This window comes from Oncorhynchus gorbuscha, linkage group LG01 (assembly GCF_021184085.1).
Source record: "Oncorhynchus gorbuscha isolate QuinsamMale2020 ecotype Even-year linkage group LG01, OgorEven_v1.0, whole genome shotgun sequence".
In the NCBI taxonomy this organism is placed as follows: Eukaryota; Metazoa; Chordata; class Actinopteri; order Salmoniformes; family Salmonidae; genus Oncorhynchus; species Oncorhynchus gorbuscha.
In genome coordinates this window covers 42242990-42253950 of record NC_060173.1, presented here as the reverse complement: position 1 = coordinate 42253950, position 10961 = coordinate 42242990, and the positions used below count along the sequence as shown (strand labels likewise).

The 10961-nt window shown below is 43.1% G+C and overlaps 1 protein-coding gene across 2 annotated transcripts in view; it reads left to right on the top strand.

Annotated features, from left to right (window-relative positions):
- The first annotated feature begins 20 nt into the window (after positions 1-20).
- LOC124037916 (sphingomyelin phosphodiesterase 3-like) overlaps positions 21-10961 on the top strand; it is a 36651-nt gene continuing 25710 nt past the window's right edge. Inside the window, exon 1 of one of the 2 annotated variants that reach the window (XM_046353169.1) lies at positions 21-429. The gene's annotated coding sequence lies outside the window, so the exon portion shown is untranslated. Of the gene's footprint in view, positions 430-6073; positions 6240-10961 lie in introns of those variants that run through there. The other variant, XM_046353179.1, reaches the window with a different exon arrangement.

Genomic DNA, 10961 nt, shown 5'->3' with positions numbered 1-10961 from the left:
GAACCTCACTGAGAGAAGTGACCAGTGGTTTCAGGACGCGTGTGTGAGTGGGCCATGCAATCTCACGTTTGCATTTCTACTTAATTCAAATAGTGCATTTAATGGAGTTAAAACCAACCCAACTGCCCGAACGAGCACCAGAGTGGTCGTCATGAGAGGCTTCAGGGATTGTCTCTGCCTTTCGATTGGCGGTGGTCGTTATAAAAAAGGGAGTGGCATCGTAGCCGGTGAGCTATGACGTCAATGGAGCTGTTCAAAGTGTGGTGGTGCTGGAAGGAATCTCACGCAGTTCATCAGCACAGGCTCCGCGGCCATAAAGTGGACTGGATTTGAGAGCATCAAAAGGCTATTATCACGGTTCAGAGGGGGAGAATACCGAAGAGAAATAGTGCTCCACCTGTTTGAATAAAACAGCGAGATCTGAAAGAAGTGAGTAGCTATTCTGAGTCGCATGATTTGCGAGGGAAAAAGGGTTGGGTTCATGAAGAAATGTGGCTTTTAGAACATCTTGAGCACGTTGCGATAGTATAAATTTTTCTTTGCCCTTGTGAATTTTCAACCATACACAAACGGTCCTGATTGGTTACTTCGGGTTGCCTCTTGCCTATAATAGCTTTATTGGTGCGTCTTTGTCTTTGTAATCCGCTCCTTTCACCTCAATGACTATTGCATACACAATGGGATGATTTGACTGGTATTTGCATAAGTCCCAAGGATCGAATGTTCAAGGCACATCGAGTGTGTGTTTGTGTGTAAAAGACGAGGGAGAGCGAGAAAGGGAGACGTTGTTCGTTTCACATAGACTAGTCTAGTAAATCAAACCCATGGAATTAAAAAAAACATTATGCCCCCACATTTCATGTAGCCTACTCCTCGTAATTAATTGTCTCTCTACATATTATATTCTTCTTCAACGGGCGGCTAGGTGAAGTTACTTGGACATGGTGGCTAGGAGAAGTCACTTGGACATAGTTTGAAAAATATACCCTTTTATGAGAAGTCGTAATAACAGTTTGCATGAAATCAGTAGGCCTAGATATCAACACTGTCTGGACAGAATTGTAGCCTACAGTCTTTCCAAAAGGGTTCTTTGCGGAGATAGGGTTCTACAAAGAAGCGTTTTTATCTGAAGAGCCATTTTTGGAAGCCGTGGGTTCTTTGAAAGGCAAAGGGTTCTATCGAGAACCTTTTTCATCCCAATATCCGTTTTTTAGAAGAAAGGGTTATTTTATGATTATTTTGAAGGAAATAAGGATTCTTTGTAAAGTAAGAAAGGTTCTACATATATTGAACACTTTGAATATGAATTATTTTTATTTGTATTTTACCTCAGTGTTTAAACATCAGGAGTTTGAGTAATCTTAAAAAGATAGATGTGAGCATGTTTTAAACTGTACCAATAAAGGAATATTTGTAGGCTAAATTTATCTGGTATTCTCTTATTCTCTATATAACATTTCTAGTGTTGATTCAGGAGTTAAGGGAACTTAACACTCAGTGGCATGAAATAACCTACAACCAGAGTTGAGTGTAGAGTAAAAGACTCAAAACCACACCCATCATTATGATATTTCCCAGCATGGTCTATTGCAGGTTGATTTTCAGAATTGTTTGTTTCAATATTTGTGTTTTTGCATGTAGATTGATTAGTTCATTAATCTTATGCTATACACAGATAAATAATATACATTTTTCTAAATGAAACCAAACTGTTAGTTGTTGGACTTATTGCACCCATTACTGAGATTGATGTTCCAGTTTAGATCATTTACGTACTCTCATTAATTAATCTTCCCTACCCTGACATGTGTTCTGTATGCATGTTGTGGGTGATTAAAAGTACCAATTGTTGGATATCCTCACTCTGGCTGGATTCCAATAGGAATTACACATCACTTTGCAAGCCAGCATAATGTGACGTGAAGACCTGATGTGGTCTGTAAACCAGGAGTTTCAGAGCACAGTTTTAATGTATAACTAAGCCCTCAACAAAAGGCCTAATGATATATGTAATGTATTGTAATAAATCGTTTTTTAAAAGGCTATTACGACTGGTGGAACCGTTCATAGAGGGTTCTAGGAATAACTTTTAGATGATAAAAGGGTTCATGGTGGAGCCATTTATAGAGGATTTTATAAGAAGAACCCGTCATAGAGGGTTCTAGGTAGAACAATTTACAGAAGGTTCTATGAATTACCCTTCATATAGGGTTCTAGGTAGAACCCTCTGGAAAGGGTCCTCCCTAGAACCAAAAATGATTCCCCTAGGAGACAAGCTGAAGAACCCTATATGGTTATACTAAGCACCTTTTTTTCTAAGAGTGTATTGAAATAGGCTAGTGTTATTGACTGAACATGACTATTGATTTAGCCCCCATGTTGCTGTAGATTCATTGGAAACTAAATCTTTGATTTCGGATGGTGATGATATTCCAATGATAGGTGTGGCACAGCCGGTGTGCACAGGCTGCTCTCTCAGTCGGTGTCCATCTCTGATCCGCTTTTTGGCTGACGTGGTGAGAAAGAGTCAGGTGCTATAAAACTCCTCCCTTCTCGTGGATAGACGCTGAAAGCTGAGGTGACAAGGGAGGGAGCATGAGGATGCTGGTAGCTGATAGGCCTAAGTGTGTCCCATTAATTAAAACACAACCTGCAACTCGTGGCCAAGTGTGATAGGCTATCTTCAAAATGTGGGTAAAGAAAATATAGGCATTCAATCTTCAAAGTAGCCTATAATTGGATAGAATTGAGTGGGTCTACTTTCACTTTATCACAGACCTGCCCGGTGTATGTCTGGCTTGCCTATCAAACACCCATCTAACCACTGTTCAATAATGAACCAGGTGGTCGGGCCAGATGGGGGTTGATGGGCCTTGCACAGGTGATACAGGATACTTCAGGATTCAATTTCTTTTATGTGTAACCTACATTACAGTCTCATGAGATAAGTGACAGCCAAATGTAAATAAGAGGCCAGTGACAGTGGTGACAGAAAAACATTCATGTTCAGTGCCACTGTCATTATAGTCTTCAATACATAAGCCTGTGTTTTTGTCCATGCAGTTCCAGCTGGAGTAGGGCCCATAAAGGAAAAATCCACCCAAACAATACATTTTGTTATTTTTTTCATTAGTGTTAGCAATCAAGTTTTCAAGATATAGGACTTATAAGCAAATTGTCACCTCCTACATCATCATGTATCATGTATCAACAGTGGACAAATGGGCTCCTTTAAGTGTTATCAAGTGAGGCTGAATACACAACTCAGTACATGGAAATGCTCTGTTGTGTATCCTGCAAGCAGGCAATTTTCTCAGCTAGAGGATGCAATCACTAATCAAATGCATTGTTGAATGCTTTTTAGCAAAATAGCAGCAATACAACACCGGTCCCACTGTGAACATCTACAGTCTTGGTGCCAAAAAGTAGTTCCTGAGCTTCAAGAGGAGATGGGGCCCTCTGCCATTCTAGGCCTACACTGCTTTCACTCTTTGTGACACTGAGCAAGTTGACAAGGCTCTCTCTCCATTTAGGCCCATACACTTAGAAAAAAGGCGCTATCTAGGACCAAAAAGGGTTCTTTGGCTGTCCCGAAAGGAGAACACTTTGAAGAACCATATTTGGTTCCAGGTTGAACCCTTTTTAGTTCCATGTAGAACCCTTTCCACAGAGGGTTTCACGTGGAACCCAAGAGAGTTCTACCTCAAAATCAAAAGGGTTTTACCTGGAGCCAAAAAGTGTTCTCCTACGGGGACAGCTGAAGAACCCTTTTGTAACCCTTTTGTAACCCTTTTGGAACCCTTTTGGAACCCTTTTGGAACCCTTTTGGAACCCTTTTTTCTTAAGACTGTGCCTTCTTCCTTCTTTCTTTCATTTACTCCGTTCTGACCATCTGCCTTTTTTTCAACATACATCATATTTCCATCCAAGTCTACTTGTCGTTCACTCTCTCCTCTCTCACACAACCCTGTCCCTCTCTGTCTGTCTCTGCCATCTCCCTTTCCTCTCCATCTGTTTGTTTCCATTCACAGTGCCCGGGTTAGGTTGTCAGTGTTGTGTAGCCTGATGTTCCCGCGGATGTATTATTATACAAAGCGAAATGGTCCAAAACTCAGCGAAGCTGGCTCAATTTAGTCTAACCCACGTCACAGTATAGACACAGCAAACTGAATCACATAAATACATCCCATACGATTGCCGGAAAAGACTTCTCTCAATGCCTCCACTTTTCAGCATAAGACATGTTGGCTCGGGACAACAAACAATCATGCAAAAAATATATTTCAGTAAGATTTATTTTAACACTGATATAATGATTCTTCATATATCCGAATAGTTACACAAACTATGAACCCCACTTTAAACACTCAAGAATAAGGACAGATGATTTACTGCAGATTTATTAGCTGCACATGACCCCTCTGACTCGATGGCATTTAGAAAAGATTACCGACATCTCAGACGTCATTCAGAGTGAGCACTCAAAGAACACACAAGGAAGGAACAATATAACAAGGTTCAATTGATGATCCCAAATGGTACAGCAGATTTGATTTGTGTGCTCTAAAATCAGATTTCATTCAGATGAAAGTCACTGTACAGTGTTTACAGATTTCTCTGAAATATGACCTATAATGAATTACAATATGAGTGAAATAGTTGCTAATTAAGCATGTTAAAGTGCAGCTTATCTGTGTTGGAATGGTGTGGGCGTACCCCAACAACCAAATGGTGTGGGTGTATACCTGTCATTAAAAATATTAATGCGAGTACACCGCTGATTGGCCAGCTCATCCTACTCAGGATGACATCATCCTCTGTGAGGAGATAGCAAGCATTATTTTTTCATGTCTGTTTGAGATACAAGTTTAAGGTGGGGTTTTTTAAGTGTTTTTTTCTCCAATGTATGCTTATGCCACAAATACAAGTATAGGATGAGTAAACAACATTATTTGGGAATGAGCTAATAGAATATGAACTTTTAAAAGTGAGATTTTCATTGGACGGTTTAGGGAAAAAAAACATTTGCTGGTGGATTTTCATATGCTAAAAATATCACTCAAAGTATAGGACAGAGCAGCCTACAATTAGTCTAGTAGAGTGCCATGGTGGGATTTACTCAGCAGGGATATGCTAAGTTTTATTTAATGACCTCTCACTGATCATGTGTTTAAGCCAGTTCATAGAATGTGGTAGGGAAGGAGGGAGGGGGAGACCTGGGTTATATTGGCAGTGTTGTGTGAACAGACTTTGTGAACATGGAGAGATGATGTGTTCTCCACCGGTAGAGGGGAAAATATGACTGACACAAGAGGGGGAGGATTTGGGTTTTGTTCATTAAGCCAGGGTTTTGTTTTAGCCTATGTATGTGCACATGTGCGTGTTTGTGTGACCACCAGCCCTCAACTTGTCCTGTCTGTCTTTGCCGTTCACTCATCAATGCACTCAGCCACCCACACTGCCAGGCTTGACCCAAGCCATCCTCTCTCCTACTAAGCCAGAGCAGAGCTGTGTCATTAGGTACAGTATGCTGCCGGTTGCTGGTCTGGGTGAGTGTGTAATTATGGTGCTGTATGGGTGCTCAGGGTGGTGCTATAGTCTTGCCCCAGACGGTGGATCGTGTGGAGACAGGCGCTTCCAACTCTGGGTTTCCTCTTCAAGGTCTTGGCTACAGGCTGATCACAGGGGGAGAAGTCAGTGTGGGACCTGGGTCTGGGTGGGGTTCACTCCCCCATACCAACACACCCTGCCTATCCTTCTGGAACCTATCAGATGGTCTTTCATTACCTAGAGGCCATGTTCTGACCTCAAAAAGTGTGTGTGTGTGTGTGTGTGTGTGTGTGTGTGTGTGTGTGTGTGTGTGTGTGTGTGTGTGTGTGTGTGTGTGTGTGTGTGTGTGTGTGTGTGTGTGTGTGTGTGTGTGTGTGTGTGTGTGTGTGTGTGTGTGTGTGTGTGTGTGTGTGTGTTGTGTTGTGCATTTGGTTTGCGTGTCGAGTACATGCGTGTGTGAGCGTGTGGAGCAATGCTTCTGTGTCATTAGCCTACTACACTCTGTTGGCTTGTATACTGTGATTGGAGATGGGATGGACTGGCGCGGTGGAACATTTAGCAGACTGCTTGCTGCCTCAGCTACACACAGACCTGGAGAGCAGCTATAGGAGGGCTGCTGTACAACATGTAGGATGTGGTGCGTTCTTCAGAACCTGTTCACGCGGTGGTGCTTGTTGTGACGGGCAAAGGTACGGACACTCGTTTTCTCTCTCTCTCTCTCCATCTCTCTCCCTCTTCTCTCCTGTCTCTCCGCTCCTAGATGGCCTTGTACTCACCTGTGTTTGCCGTTGCCTGAACTTTGAGTGGTTTCCGTGGCAACCTTCACCTCACACTTCAGGGAATACCTGTGATCTCTCTCTTTGTCTGTTCATTCTCAATCTGTCTTGTTTTTCACATTTTGTTACTCCTGTTATGAGTAGCTATGTGTGTTGTTACCATTGCATAATTTTATGTGCTGATATTGCGTTATCCCACTGCTAAAGGGATTGCCATGTTTTTATGCCAGGCCTTTGCTTTGAAGCTAAGCAGCTTATTCAAAAAGTGGCAGTTCCTTCAAGTGGCAGTTGGTTTAGTTTCTAAAGACAATATAAATGGAAATATGATCTCTCAGTGTGCAGCTCTTTGTGGAGCTTCTTTAAAATTACTTATATCTACTATTACCTGGTTGAAGAACCCTAGAAAATATCACACTCTCAAGTTCCACACCTAAATGACGAGGGGCGTTTTAACTGTATGGCCTTCAACCTTGCAGGAAGGGTGCAACGTAACAGTTCATGCCAGAGATTTTCAGTCCGTTTCAAGGCTGGCTTTCAATTCAAGGCTGGCTTTCAATTCAAGGCATGGCTGGCGTTTAGTCCAATGCTGGCTTATACAAGTATTCTCTATCTGTATTTTGAATATGAATGTATTTGTTTTCACTGTCTGCAAGTTATCAGACTGAAACGAACAGTTTAGACATTTCAGTGTTGCCGTAGCCTTTAACATGACAAATGTAGAACAAATCAATGGAACAACCAATCCATATCTGTCTGTAGAAAACCAGGGCAGGGTTCGAGCTAGTGATGGATCACTTACTGTTTGTCTGTGCGTGTATGTACACTACATGACCAAATGTATGTGGACACCTGCTCATTGAACATCTCATTCCAAAATCATGGAGTAGGTTCCGCCTTTGCTGCTATAACAGCCTCCACTCTTTTGGGAAGGCTTTCCACTAGATGTTGGAACATTTCTGCGGGGACTTGCTTCCATTCAGCCACAAGAGCATTACTGATGTTGGGCAATTAGGCCTGGCTCACAGTCGGTGTTCCAATTCACCACAAAGGTGTTCAATGGGCTTGAGGTCAGGGCTGTGTGGAGGCCAGTCAAGTTCTTCCACACTAACCTCGACAAACCATTTCTGTATGGACCTTGCTGTGTGCACTGGGAAATTGGCATCGGGAAACATGAAAGGGCCTTCCCCAAACTATTGCCACAAAGTTGGAAGCATAAAATTCCATTGAATGCTGTAGCGTTAAGATGTCCCTTCACTGGAACTAAGGGGCCTAGCCCGAACCATGAAAAACATCCCCAAACCATTATTCGTCCTCCATGGCACTATGCATCTGGGCAGGTAGCGTTCTCCTGGCGTCCGCCAAACCCAGATTGGTCCGTCAGCTTGCCAGATGGTACAGTGTGATTCATCACTCCAGAGAACGCATTTCCACTGCTCCAGAGTCCAATGGCGGTGAGCTTTACGCCACTCCAGCCGACGCTTGGAATTGAGCATGGTGATCTTAGGCTTGTGTGCGGCTGCTTGGCCATGGAAACCCATTTCATGAAGCTCCCGACGAACAGTTCTTGTGCTGACGTTCCTCCCAGAGTCAGTTTGGAACTCGATAGTCACTGAGCTCTTCAGTAAGGCCATTCTACTGCCAATGTGTGTCTATTGGCTGTGTGCTCAATTTTATACACACAGGTGTGGCTGAAATAGCCAAATCCACTAATTTGAAGGGCTGTCCACATACTTTTATACATATAGTCTATGTGAGCACACATGCGTGCAGGATTTGCTATGTTACTGTAACGAATGTGAGAAGGCATGATGTCAGCCCATATGTCTGTCTGTGAATGTTTTTCAAGGGCAGAGGAGTAGGCTCCACGTTTACAGAAAGAGGAAGCTGGAGTATTTTTAGTGGTCATGGGTGTTACAGCACCCATGACCGGGGGTGAGGAGGGAGGTGGGGTCCAGATGTGTGACTGAGGGAAGGTTGGAGTCAGAGTTCATAAGTCGGGGACAGAGAAACAGGGGACAGGCATGGTGCAGAGGTTAGTGTATAGTCAAGGCACGGTGGGGGGAGGGGCACAGTACATTGCATGAATTGTATGATGGCACATCAGCTCATTCTTATTGATCCAGCATGATCTAGATTTGAAAGTATATTTAGTGCAGCTGCCCAATGGCAGTGTGAGCCCATATAGGCCACAGCCCAGAGGCATGCTGGGTAATTCTGAATCATCATCGTAATCCCCCATGTCAGCAAACGCAAAGCCAAGGAGGTCTCTGTATACATAGCCCAGCAGTAATACTCCACAGCACTACTGTATACTATTCCAGTTCTCACTTTCTCTTTCTCTTTCTCTCACACATCTGTTTTCTTCTTGGTACCCCTTTAAAGTACAGTAGATTTCTCTTATACAGGGTCGGGTAGGTTACATTCTAAATGTAATCCTGTCTAAAATTGTAATCAGTAATGTAACTTTTGCTTACCCAAACTCAGTAACGTAATCTGATTACTTTCAGTTAGTTTTGGATGACTTTCCTCTTAAGGGGCATTAGTAGAAGACAAAAATAATCCAGCAAATGCATGGTGTGTCACAATAGTGGTCTCTGACTCGCTCAGGTGGAGCAAACTTAAACGTGCGCCTTTTTTCAATGCTGATTTGACTGTCATTGAGAAAACAGGAAGGTTTTCACAAACATCCTTTCTGAATTTAAAAGTAATCCAAGAAGTAGGCCTAATCATCTAGTTTTTCGAAAGTATCTGTAATCTGATTACAATATTTTAGCTGGTAATGTATCTGATTACAGTTATAGTATTTTATAATCCGATTACATGTAATCGGTTACACCCCAAACCTGCTCTTATACCTGTGCACAGTAATAACTCTTTAGTTACTCACCAACAACCTTAATTAACAAGTTGTTACATAATAGATTAGTACATCTGTTTAATCACTAAATAACACAAACATACACAAACAGAGACAAATTTCCCTGTGCAAGCCCTTAGAGGGAAGCTTGAGGAATGATTGTTCCTTACTAAAAAGCAGGTGGCAGGAGGGGCTGATTGAGTTATAGTGATGATTGCATTGTGGTAATAGTGATGGCATTATCCATTTCCTCTAACAGTATTACATTCCCAATTACACCCAGCCCAGAGCACAATGTGGCTCCCACATGGGCTTCCGTCTCAGTGCAAAAGGTGTCACTGCAGTACCTGGTTCGAATCCAGGCTGCATCACATCCAGCGGTGATTGGGAGTCCCATAGGGCGATGCACAATTGGCCCAGTGTTGTCCGAGTTTGGCCGGGGTAGGCTGTCATTGTAAATAAGAAATTATTCTTAACTGACTTGCCTAGTTCAATAGAGGTTTAAAAAAAAAAAAAAAAATGTCCTGTCCAGCATAGAAAGGGTGATGTAAAAGAGAGAATCTAATAAAATGATCCAATGAGCTGTTCTAACCCAGTCTTCTACCAGCATACCAAAAACAACCAGTGCTGCTGAGCAAAACCCTTGAGACTGTTTGTCCGGACACAGCCAATCCAACAGCGACAAAACAATAATAGACTGACCCTGATACCATAGAATATTCAGAGCATTTGGCAAAGATGCTAATCTGGCCAATATGCTTTCTGGGTTTGGAAAGGCGTAATGATGATGGATTGATTGTCTAATGAGGCTTTGGGAGGTATTGTTTTCAGCCTGCCTTTCTCATAGGGACTTAGTCAATAGTAGAAGCCAATCTTATGACATTTAAGAATGACAAATGCTTATTTATACCCCACGTGGACAGACTAGACAGGGCCAGGGGTCTGTTACAGACACCTGAGTTAGTGCGTCAGGGTGTCGATCTGCCTGTTGAAATGTGGATCTGAATTACACCTGAATGCTCTACCTGTGTCTCAGGCTCACTGTTATTAGATTGCTTGTTCAAATTTTAAAAGGTATCTGTATCCTTGACCAGGCGTGTGTGTTTGCCAGAGTGTGTGTGTGTGCATTTGATCCAAAGTGCAGTTGTGTAGAGTGTAGTGTAGAGTTACGGTTAGACACAAACATGTGTGTGGCCGGGGAGTTGGAGGTGGGCAGCATTCACCACCACACACCAACAGGCCTCGCTAGTACCTGAGTGCATGTGACTAGGTCACCGTGACAACCGAAATCCCTTAAGCATACTCGGAGTGGCGTCACCGCTGGCTCTGGAAGTGGAGGAAGAGCGGGAGGCAACTTTCAAAGCTTTACGGGGAAGAGAAAGAGATCCAGAGAAGGACCATCCTTAGGGGAGAGGGAAACAGCAGTGGGTCTGCTCCAACTCTGTTCTGATCGTTTTGGATCCTACTGGTCTGTTTTAGTGCTATGCTCTGAACACAGACATCTGCCCGGTGTCTCTGGTCGTCATCGCTCACGATGTAGCAGCATCGTACACTTATAAACGCTTCACAATTCTGCACCATTAATAATGAAACAGAAGGAAACCACCACAGCCGGCTAGATGGGCTACATCGATCTCTGTGGTCACCGGATACTTAGCAGTACATCACTCATTTGCCCACTCTAAAACGTATTGACACAAACAGAGCCTCCACACCCAAGCACACACACAACATACACACACATACACACACGCACACCCGCACGCGCACATGCACAC